Source organism: Aythya marila (genome assembly GCF_965140915.1).
Source record: "Aythya marila genome assembly, chromosome: 2".
In the NCBI taxonomy this organism is placed as follows: domain Eukaryota; kingdom Metazoa; phylum Chordata; class Aves; order Anseriformes; family Anatidae; genus Aythya; species Aythya marila.
This window is the reverse complement of record NC_139043.1, coordinates 24,718,321-24,730,714: the sequence shown is the minus strand read 5'-3', so window position 1 is coordinate 24,730,714 and position 12,394 is coordinate 24,718,321. Positions and strand designations below refer to the sequence as shown.

Below are 12,394 nucleotides of genomic sequence, written 5' to 3'. Positions count from 1 at the left end.
TGTAGCCAAGATCATCACATGCTCACCCACTAATTTGTCTTTGTGGACTGCCTCTTTTTGAAGCCAGGTGCTGTGCCAGGAAGCACATACTCTGAAAAGCAGCATTCACTGGATTCATATACCCTTTGCTTCCAATACTGCTTGCCCTTGAGCCCATCTATTACCAGAATATACTACGTGGAGTTAGCACAGCACAGGCTCTGTTCATTGCTGACTCTGCTGGTTGCACATCTCCTCCACGCACTTCCCAGGGCCGTGAGAAACGAACCATTGACCATGCAGGCACTGCTAGGGCAATAGTGGATTTGTACTTCTGGTCATGGAAAATGACTTCTAGGACCTCCGGGTCACTTCTTTGCTGCTACGTTAAACACAGAGGTCCCGCAGAAGAGAAAGATCCAGGTCACCCTCCTGATCTGGGAGGTGTCAGTGATACTGCACAGGAGGTTCCTCGCCAAGGCTATTTCTGAACACCACTCAGAGAATGTCACAGAGGACATCTGCACGTGGGTTCCCCCAGCGTGCTGGTGCTGCCACCCCCACAGCAAGGCACATCTCCTCACACAAGGGAAGCCCTCGATGTCTGCCAAACGTGGCTGCAGAGCAGACCCCACAGCCAAAGGAGGCGCGCGGCCTCCCCTCTGAGCTACCTGAGGCGATGCGCCTGGGCCTGCTCCTGTGAAAGAGCAGCTTCCCAACATCAGTCACATCACCCTGCTGCCCCTTCAGCTCGACCAGGTTATTCACCTTCTTCTACCATGGCTGGCAAAGCTGTCCTTAAGCAGCCTGATCTGGTGCTAGGAAAAATTCAGTCATCGATCCTGCATTTGCTAGGTTCGGGTAGAACTTGTATTTGGCTGGGTGAGACAGAAACGCACTGGGGTAAGGCTCAAGAATGTAGAGCTTGTTAGAAGAAGAATCCTACTGCCACTTTTATTCCCCACATCTGTGGGAGCAAAAGCAAGCAGGGGGAGATGAGGCACTGGACAAGGGGAACCAGCTGTGGTAGCTTCAGCAGCTCTCGGAGTTACGATGCTCACGAATCCTTCCGTGATTACTGTAAGAAAAACCTGCTACAGTGCCAAAGTAACAAACAGAGACTTATTTAAGAACAGTTCTCCCTGCTCCAGAAGTAAAAGGGACCACAAGAGACAAAAAAATAAAAAAATCAAATAAAATCGCTTTTTTTTTCCCCCTACACTTCTTATTCCTGTCTTGGGTAGTTCTTCTCTCCCATGTCCAATTCCCTGTTACAGCTGCCCAGATCGATGTACGACCTCTCCCAGGCCTCCCTGAAAGCTTCAGAAATTATGAAGTCATTTTTATTGTTATTATGAAGCCTGCATTTAGCAAGCTGGAAATCTGCCTCCATTATCTTTTTATGATGCTAATGTCGCTTGAGAAACTCAGCCTGTAGTTTCTAAAGTGGCTTTAATTGACACCAGAGCTGATCTCGCCCTTTCTGTTTCTGGTCCAGCCTTTCTATTCACCCATATTCCCACACTTTCCCTGGTTTTGTACTGGCATGTGCCTTTGTAACTGCACAGAGAAGCAGAGCAGTAACTCAGAGCAGTTCTCTGGTTTTGATTTTCTTCCTACATGCTGATGGCCCAAATGGCCAGACCACAGCAGCAGCCATAGGGCAGCAGGGTTACTTATACCAGCACATAATGCAAAAAAAATTGAATACTTTCAAAACAGTGTTCATTCAAACTGAAATGCAGACAGAAGCAGAAACACCAGTGAAGTGCAAACTGTGCAAAACCAACAGCAGGTCTGAGTGCTGGAGGCAAGGCAGGAGTACACCAGCCCCGCTGTAGCGATCAAAGCAAATTTTCAGGAAATTTCTCTCGCAGCCCAGCATTATTTTATCAGCTGCGAGACCCAGACAGTGGCGGTGCCTTCAGAAGGGACAGCACAAGGAGCATGAGCCAGAGGATGTGGCTGTTGGCACGGAAGACTGTGGACATGGAGCAGGCGTCACGGCATCAGAGGCAGCACTTGCTGCTGTGCCCAAGCTTGGCAGCACCCACACTGAGCCAGGAACAGAGCAGTATTGGGGTAGGGGCTCTCACAAAACCAGTGACACAGTAGCCATTCCCAATCCCTTCCAATATCCCAGCAGAACTGGTACCTGTCCCTGTAATACAGCTGTAATCCCACTGTGCAAAACAAGGGATGACAGTCAGTAACAGCAGCAGATGCTGTTCCATCGCCTGGACCTAGGCAAGCAAAACCTAGGTGGAAATACAACTAAAATAAGTGTCCAACAGGCAGGGAAAGCAAACAGCAAAGCATGCACTTACTGGATGGTGAACATATCCAAGTCAGAAAGCAGGAGTAGGGCAAGAAGGACCTAGGGAGAAGTGTTTGCTGCAGCTAGCAGGGGCCCAGCAGGGCTCTGGTGAGAACAAGCTCTACCAAGCTGGCTGAAAAAACACAACCTTAAAGAGAGAGAAGAAAAAGTCTAACATAGTCCCTGTCCACTTGCATTAGGAATGGGTAGTGTTTAACACCAGACAGCAACTCCTTCTGTCCCTCACACACTGCATACACTGTCAGACCATATTTTATTAGAGATTTACAACATGCCTGGGAACAGCCCACGGACATGATTTTGAAATGCTGATGGAGATGCAGAAACAAAGGTATCCATCAATAGGGTCTACATATTTATCAGAGGATTTTAGTCTTAAGGTCTTCTGAAAATTCCAGATACAAATAGCTTTGATAATCTAGCCTAGAGTCACCCTAGATACAATGTCCTGCATAGCAAGAAGCATGTTCTAGTTGTGTTAAACTGCTCCCTAGAAGATCAGAAAGGGAAAAATAGCAATAAACAAGAAGACAAAGAAGGAGAACACCACTTCTATTATGGTAAAAACAAATGGGACCTCTGAAACAAAAAGCCTAACAGCCACCATGAACAATATCCAGTAACAAAAAGACATCTATATTGAAGTGAAATGGTTAAAAAAAAAAAAAAAAAAAGACTGCCTTTTCGAATGCTGGTTTGTATGAAGGCTTCTTTAATACTGTGTAGTCTACAGCCTGTTGGAGGATGCGTTGTGCTGCAGCAGAACAGAGCAAGGCTTCAATTTTAAGAATGCAACATATTTAAATACAAAAAAATGATTCTTTATTAGAGGTATCCTCAGCTGCAGGGAATCAGGAGCACACCACTTCCTGTGTGCCCCCAATTACAGATGTTTGGATACAGCTGCTGGGTGGGCAGTTTGGAAAGGAGAGGAGGAATCAAACAACTCCAGTAAGCAGGCAGGCAGTCCTGGGGAAAATAAAGTACACAACAGCTAAAGCAAGGAATGATTTGGGGGCAGGCTTTCTGTCTTCAGGAATGCGACAAGATTTATTTTCACAGTAAGCCATGGGTAATGTGGAATATTTTTTGTTCAAAGTTCATACTGAGGTTTTAAAATTTCAGAAAGAAGCTTCTTTCCAATTCCATTTAGCACTGATCCAGTCTGCTTTTATCTGTACTCATTATTACTCTGAAGGAACTAAAAGACCAGAAAAATAGTGTCTGGTTTTCTTAGAAATTGTGTAATTCGTACAGGAAATCCATGATTTTAGGATTCTGAATTTGCTCCCTAAAAAAGATAAATTATTTTGATACTTATGAATAGCTGCTACAATTGGGACCCTTTGTATATCTGAAAAAAAAAAAAAAGGACATAGTTATTAGTAACTCTTTAATGCTACCCTAATACCACAAGCTGCAAAATTGAAGTGAACTCAATACACTTTTAAAGCCTGTGACTAATTTAAGGAGAACCTTTACTCACTCTCCACCTAGAGACCCATACGACTAGGTAAACCAGAACTGGTGGGTGGGAGGAATTAACCAGTCACCTCCTTAAAGATTCATTTTAAAACTCGTTTTCCTTACTGATTCCTCACTCATACATAGAACAGACACACATACAGAAAAGTCAATGGGATTTCTGAATTGAGCTCAGCTAAACTGAACTTAAAGGGTATTCCTATGAAACGAAGACCAAATCAACAGGCACTATGTAGTGCCTTTACAATAAAATTATGTGGCAGTCTTAGTCAGGTTTAGTTTACATTTTAATAACATCCAGGGTAACAGAGTCCAAAACTTTCACGGTATCTCCTTTTATTTATACATCACAACAAGTAATTCTAGATTAGAACACACTGTCTGTCTAACTCCCACTCCAGCCAAATGAATTTAACTTTCTATTCTTTTATTAAGCAAACGGGTATGAACCTCAGGCTGCTTTGCTTATGAGAGGGCATATTTCATTAGTGACATGTGATATCCAAAGCTATAAACTAATAACTTCAAACCTCTGACTCTACAGAACTCAGGTTCCCTTAAAGAACAGATTTTGAACCGTATAGTCAAACTTACTTGAGCTAATCATATTGTTCTCTTCTACAAAGCTCCACAGCCCTCTGGGTCATGCACGTCAGCTGGGCTAGGACCGGTTGCAAGCAGAGAAAACAGTCGGTTGTGCAACCACACCATCTGATACGAGCAGGCACTTACATTAATTGGTGCCAGTGGGCAGTCAGAACACCAGAACCAATAACCCATGCTACCTTGCACAACAGCATGCGCCAGGAGCTATATATGTTTCATACAGGAATGCACAGAAACCCATAAGAAAGTCAACGTGTATATATACATGCATTGTTTGTAGTATATGCCCCAAAATTACATGCAACACCTTCAGAAAACTGACTATATTCCCCTTAGCCTTCTCTGAGAACTGGAGGTAGCCAGCTCTCCCCACTTCTTTTACATTATGTGCTCCTGTTGCCTAATCACATCAGCAGTCTTCCTCTAGACTTCCTCAAGTACATTGGTGGCTCTCCTATACTGGGGATACAGTTTCAGAAGCAGTCACAAAAACGCCAAGCAGACAGAAATGATCTCCTCACTCAGTTACTGACTTATTCTCCCCAAGAAAAGGCACTCTGCTGACTCATGTTCAACTTGGTGTCCACCAGGAAAGCGATGTTATTTGCTGCAAAGCTGCTTCCCAGCCATAGGTTTCTGGCCTCTACTATTGCACAGGGTTATTCTGTTTTAATTTTCAGACTCTGATGAACCTCACGAGGCTTTTGCCTGGCTATTTCCTCCCCTGCCCTGCAGCACACCCAACTCTGTGTCATCCAGCAGCCTGCTGAGGGTGCGTTCCACCGCATCATCCAGGCCATTAACAATGATTACAAATGCAAAACTATACTATTTGGTCTGACAAATACTAATTATTCTGTCCTGAAAGAGGTAAAGGACTCACAAGTAATTACATTTTAACTAATGGACAGGTTGGTAAGTATGAGATTATAAAGAACTTCAATACACAAGCCACCAAACAAAGCCTCTTTCATTGTCCACAGCTTTTTTTTTCTTTCTTTCTTGTTGTTTTTGTTTTTAAACACGCAGTTTGCTTGGGTTTTTTGTTTGCTTTTTGAACATACAGATTGCACTCGGTGGATCACTGAAACGGCTCCAATTGCAGATATCCTCTCCAACATCCTTCTAAACTAAGTACCGAAAATATCTGTGACAGCAACTTTCTAGAAGTCAGGGAGAAGGTCCTAAATTGAGAGCCACCGTACAGTTGTACTGCAACGGGTAATGCCTCAGTGCACGTGCCTCCATGGCACAAGCTTTTAGAGAACCAAGTAACTCGAGTTCATTCACAAAGGATGCTTTATCTTAGAGCTGTATACAACTTACAGTGCTGCACAGACCTGCACTGCTTGATGCTGTAGTTCTGTAGTATAGCTACTTCTGGAGAATAGACGTGTCTTCCTTTCTGGAGAACCACACGTTCTGCCATCATTAGGTCTGCTATATAACCCTTTCAAGAGCTAAGCTTTAAAACATCAAAATTCTCACCTTATGGTTAGATATAATGGTTCCATCAGTCCATAAGGTCCTACAACTGTTCAAGCGTATAATCTGCATTATTAGCACAGCTGGAACTTCGGAAACATAGTTTAATAGCTGTACACTTCTGCAGTTTCTCAAAGATATCTATAAAATTCACCATTTTGATAGAGCAACATCATTTCTTCTGGGCTCTACTCTGCCAGGGTATTTCTCCATACCTATCTGCAGTCCTTTCACATAGTAGAGAGTTAACTGGAGATTAATATTTCCTTGTCTCGCAGCTGCTTAGCTAAATAAAACAGCAGAGCCACCTGGATTTAACAACAAAAAAAAAAAATCCTGAAAAAGTAACAGTTCTGCAAATCTACACACAGGCAAGGAATTAAGGGAAAAGAACACTCCAAAGGAAAATTCTAGTGCCACAGCATTTTGAGGTTGCTACTGCTGAAAGTAAGTCCCAACGTACATACAGTCTTGTATATATCAAATTTTGTATTTTATACAATACTTAATAAAAATGAAACAAAAACACACAATGGGATACTGCAGCAGTACAGCACAGTATCAAGCTCTGAGTATCAGTACAGAGAAGAGATCACTAATAAAATACAACTGCCCTAAAATCCCTGTTCTTCAGTCTATGATTTTTTTTGACAACCACATAAGATAGAACCAGTATTTAATGTAATGGCAGTGCAAAAAAAAAAAAAAAAGTATATATCATGATCATTTTTCACCATTTTTTCAGCAATTTCTGCACAGGAAATGTTATAATATTTGTCATCAGTTTTTAATCTGTGCATTCTAAAAAATATACAACTTTTTCAACACAGTAAGATTTTGAGTTTCTACACAACAGCTTTGATATAAACGTACCATTTAAAGCTTTGCCTTCAAAATTCCCATTGGAAGTCCATTTTAAGTAACAAAGCAGGGGGAAGTTGCTGTCCCAGCAAACATTTGTAGAAGCTCCTTGAAGAGCAGACAGTATGTGAATTGTAAACACAGCTCAGACTAATAAATATAACAGAAACAATTTTCTCCACTAAGTTACTTCATTTCTAGTAATTCCAGATCAGGATCAAAACCAGCTGCACACGAACAGGACACAATGTTCCTACAGCCACTTAATGTATCCACTATATAGATGAGCAGGGCCTGCTTCTACAGCAGAACTATACTTACAAGCTAGAAAAATCTAATTATTTTCTCTGCTGAATTCCAATTAATATGTCATTAGTATATGAACAGTTAACATTATGTTAACTTTAAGGGTATTTTTCCAGTAATAGGTCTGAAACTTCCAAAGTTGTGTCTTCCTCAAAGCATCTTTCATTTTAAAAAGGTCACCAACACTCCTATAGGATAGGATTTTTTTTCAAGTCAGGACTTTATGATAATTATATTAGAATTAAACCAAAAAAAGGATTTTCACACTTAGCCATAATCATTCTCTTACCACTTTTCAACTAAGTTATCTCCCAGGCTACCTCTAGCTGACATCACCTATCAGAGAGGGATTTAGAATCACACCAAGTCCAAACAAAATGGTGTTTTGCTTTACATAACCTTTAATTCTATATGTAAAAAGGTGTCACCCACCCAATTAGCTTCACAAGAGAGAGGCATCAGGTGAGTACAACAGCACTCACCAGCCCCTACCACAGCAGATGATGCTGGAGACAATCGTGGCTCCACGTGCAGGAGCACAACAGAGCCATGCACCACATCAGAAGCCATTCATGTTGTCAACAGAAGAAACTGACCTTTGCTTCAAGAGGTGTAAGACAAAGAACAACACGATAATAGGAAAAATAATGGGAAAAGATGGACAGAAGAAAATCAGGAAAATAAGGACAAATACTCAAAAGATAGAAACCACCCAAATAAATACAGGGGAAACACCAACTCAACACAAAGGTAGAGCAGCTACTACAAGATGGGGCAGAAACACTGCATGGAAAAGAAATAACACAAGCTTCAACAGCATCAGCTATTATGTTCAAGGATATAAACAAACGTCTTGCTACAAATTATACTTTTGTTAACTTGCTATGGCAAAAAGTGATTTAAATGTAAGTTTCAAGAGCATTACGTTAAGAAAAAAAATGCCTTCATGAATTGTGTTTTAGGACTTTTAGTTAAACCTGAATTTGAAAGTAAGCAATGGACTTTTTCTTTAGTATTTGATGCCTTACTCTGATATTGGCTCCTGAGAAATAAATAAATTGTATTTTAGAACCTACTCTACATTCTAGCAAATCACCCCAAAATGACAAAGATTTAAAATAGGGGGTATCCAAGCTGTGGCTTTCTTGGTTGCTTAATTAAGAAAGTAAGGCACAACCAACTGGTCTGAGAGCAAAACAACTCCCTTCAGGTTATTTTGGTTTTCAAAGCTTATCGTCTAGTTACTAAAAAAAATATATATGTATTTATAAATCGGCTTGTATTGCATACAGTCTTGCAGATGGTCCAGAAATCAATTATTCTTGATCTTTTCCTCGAACTAAAGCTATGCTTTTCTTCAGAACACTAAAACGTCAAAGGGTTATGTCTTTGCATTTGACCATCAGCTGTAAATATGAATTCAGATAATTCCAAACTTACAGCTTACTCCAAATACCACAGTGACTTGGAAATGCCTAGACTGTATTTTTCACTGCAGCCCTTATTATACAGCAAGGGCTAAGTGGTTCACAGCAGTTTAAAAATACTCCCTTAAAATGAATATACACCATTTGGCTACCATCTGACAGCCCTTATTCCATGGATTTTTTGGTGAGTGCTGTACTTCTAAAAGTCTTTCTGGTTTATTTACTCCTATGTTTCTAGAGTGCTATTTTCACAGTGGAAGTCCATGTCAAAATTGAAAACCTTCCTGTTGTTATTAAAGAAGGGAAAATCCCCAAGAAATTTAATAAAGTTTTTTGCCAGTACACAAGCCTGTACATAAAAAATTGTTTTATACCTAACCTTACTCTTAGAGAATTTGCTTAAGTTTGAAACAAAGCTCCTCAGCTTCCTTGTCAGGAAAGGGTTGGACAAGAAAAGTTACCGAGGAACTTGACAGGAGCTGTCGTGCAGCTGCTCCGGAAAGCCTCCCTAGCCGGGAAGGATCTGAGGCATTCAGCACAGAGGTCCTCCTATTTCACTGCAGTAATCCATTTACAACCTGTTATTGTATTTTTACTCCAATTATCCTTTAACATTCCAAGTCCAGCATTGACGTGCTTTAAAATATAAATCAAAGTAAAACCACTAAATCAAAACCTCTCTTAAGCAACATCAACAAAACACGTTAGAGAAAATTCAAGGATAACAGCACAACTAAAAATTTGTTCTAGGTCAAAAGAAGCATTTGTCTTAGCTAAAAATACTTGTATAGCAATTCTCTTGTTTGCAAAACAGGAGAGCTAAGGATATAAATATATGTGAATTTGAAATTTTAATCTTTATATGGCATGTTTCCAAGTTCTGATAATTATTTTTTCATTACTAAAAACAGGAATACTGGAATAAGGCTAAAAACAAAGAATCAGAAAGCAAGGACTGTATTGTTAAAAGTGCGTGAATGGCAAAGGAAATTCGGAAAACCTTAAAAAAAAAAAAAAAAAAAAAGAAGAGTAAGTGTTATCCATTCTTCCCCACTTTGACTTCTGGACTAATTAACTGAAGATTCTCAACTACCACTGTACTTACGTGTATAGCACTCCGCCCTGACTACTCTTTGGGATAAGACATAAATAGACACATACACACATACATATAAACACAAATTAAGACAGGTTGGAATGCAAAGCATACTATTTTACTGATACTAGTGAAGACAATGTAATAATCCTCCGAGGAAAATGGCAAATGGGCTATTTTTACCAGTTTCACTTTAAATCCGGAAGATGTTTAGAGGTTCTGAAGAAAACTAGTAGTTTAAGCATTAGGTAGACTGCTTGGGCTTAAACTGTTAATGCGATATAATCTTGCATGAAATATTCTGCGGCCCCCCAAATTACATATATATGCAATTCATGTGCAGTGTATTTGGGAGGGAGGAGGGAAGCAGTAAAAATCTTGTCTGATGATGACAGCTTTCAAAACACAATCTTCTCTGTCATTTTGAACGTTTCACAATTTCCACAGGTCTACTACTCAAGCAAAACAAAAGATCTCTCTTTCCTATCTATCATCAATTACTATACAGCAGTGGGATTAGAAACATAACAGGTTCAGTACAGACATGTGTAACCTCCAGACTTCCACTTCGTTTACTGGTAGGGGTCACCTTAGCAAAGGTGACAAAATTCCAACAATCACAACACCAGAAAGCAACTTCGAGAATTCAGATTTCAAGATGAAGTTAATTTACCACTCAGGTAATGGAGCCTACGTGAAATCTACACAGAACAAATCACATACATACAAAGCCACCACAAAACAAACAAAAAACTCTGCTGGCCAAACTAGTCAAAAACTGATCAACAAAGCTCTATTACTGAAACAACAATGACAACAACAAAAATAACTTAGTGCTAATCAATCACAGCAAAGGCGCCAGGGACTAATGGGTGAGAAAGTGCTCAGGACACATTGAATCAGCCATCGCGTTAACAAGCTCTCACGTAAGTGAGACTTGACGACACTGTCTAAAACCATTTTAAGAAGATGTTCCACTAAACCAAAACCGACTGGTGTAGCATGCATGGTAGCTGTTTCCTTTAACTTTCAGGAGCGTGTAATCCTGACAGAAATACCTGACAAACAGAAGTAAATTTAAACGCAATATATATATATATATATGCATCTCGGAAGCTCCAGGTTCTTTCTGTAAGCCTCACCAGACAATTATACATACCTCATCCTGGCTAGACGTGGCAAACCACGTGTAAAAATGAGAAAAAGGGCCGTGTAGATCTTATATCTTGCTTGATTTTCCTCTTTTGGCTACTGATGCTACTCACTATAAATCATTCCACTTTTTTTTCTTTTTCAAATTATTTTCATTCCTAATATTCTACTGATGTACATACAAAGAGAGAGCATCACCAACATTATTTAGCTTATTGCTTGCTTTCTAGTAGTACTTTTAATTCAGGAATAATCTGTTAAAACAAAGAATGAAGTATTTTAGTACAGGCTAAACTAAATTTATTGAAGTGGGAATTGCTTGAGTACAAGACCACCAAGTCTTGGAATTAAAGTTTCCAGAAGCCTCCTTGGTAATTTGGTCTCTTATTTGCAAGAGCAGCTGCTCACACTTTCTACATCAATTTAAAGAAAACAAAAAAGAGACTTCTTTTAAATCCTGTTATAAATTCCACCGTTTCACTTCTGTGTATACCTCAGGTACACGAGCCACGTGTTAGAAGTTGAAAAACGCTGTCACTTTCTGTATGAATAACCCCTTTTTCTTTTAGGGGAAGGAGAGCACTTTCCCGTGTACCGAAAAGAAATTAAGGAGAAGTGAACACGCTACGCTTCACGTTTATAATCAAAGAGATGGAAGTAAGGACAAAGCAGCCATACGGGCAGGGAAAGCTTCTGCCTTTCAGCCTCTTGTTGCTGCCGGGCGCCGCGGCTGCTCGCTCCCTCGGAAGCCGCCTCTCTCTTTGCAAAGCGAAAGAAGTTGGGGCAGGTCTGCGGGTGCTGCGCCCACCGCTACAGCTCAGCACGGCCCCGTAGTGAAGGACGGGGCCGTGAAAACTCCTGGCGAGGCTGCCCGAGCGCCTCACTCCGCAGCGAGGCTCCTGGCGCCCCGGGCCGGGCCGGGCTGTCACGGCTGCCCCGGCTTCTTGGCGTTTCGCAGCCAGCTCCGTGCGCCCAGACACGCCTCAGGGAGCGAGCCTGCCCCTTACATAAAGCAGCGACCGCACCGACACCTCGCCGTGCTTCTTCTGGAAATCAAACAAAGTCAGACCAAGACACCAGCCCTCCAGCTTTGGCCGCGGGGAGGCTGCTGGCGGCGGGTCCCGGCGGCTGGCAGCCACCCCGGGCAGCCCCCGCCCGGCCCCCAGCCGCCCGTTCCCCTCCGCACCCCGGCGCTGCCTCTCCGAGGGACCCCCCCGGGACACGGTGGATGGGTCGGGGCTCCGGGCTGTGCCTCGCCGAGCCCTCACCGGCACTCACCGGCTGCTCGCGGCGGCTCCCCCCGGCCCTTCCCGGCGGCCGCCGCCCAGCGCCTCCATTTGCTCGGCGGCCGCCGCTCGCTCGCCCCTCGCCGGCCGCTTTCCGCGCTCCGCTCTGCGGCGCCCTCCGGGGCTCCGGGCTCCCTGGGCACGGCTGCGGCTGTGGCTGCGGGTGCCGCCGCCTCGCTCCCCCTTTGTTCGGCGGCGCTGCCGGGGCCCTCGGCTCAGCGGCTCCCCGCCCGGCGGCGGCAGCAGCGCCTCATGCTCCCGGCCGCCCTCCTCCTCCTCCTCCTCCTCCTCCTCCTCCTCCTCCTCGTCCCCTCCTTCTCTCTCCGCCCGCAGCCGACGCCCGGCAGCAGCAGCCCTTCAGGCCGCCGACCCG

At 42.8% G+C, this 12,394-nt stretch overlaps 1 protein-coding gene across 3 annotated transcripts in view; it reads right to left on the bottom strand.

The window, feature by feature from the left end:
• The window catches only part of ANKIB1 (ankyrin repeat and IBR domain containing 1), a 97,750-nt gene extending 85,445 nt beyond the window's left edge, over positions 1-12,305 (bottom strand). For 2 of the 3 annotated variants that reach the window (XM_082753882.1, XM_082753884.1), the window contains exon 1: positions 12,014-12,304. The gene's annotated coding sequence lies outside the window, so the exon portion shown is untranslated. Of the gene's footprint in view, positions 1-12,013 lie in introns of all 3 variants that reach the window. The other variant, XM_082753883.1, reaches the window with a different exon arrangement.
• Positions 12,306-12,394: the final 89 nt, after the last annotated feature.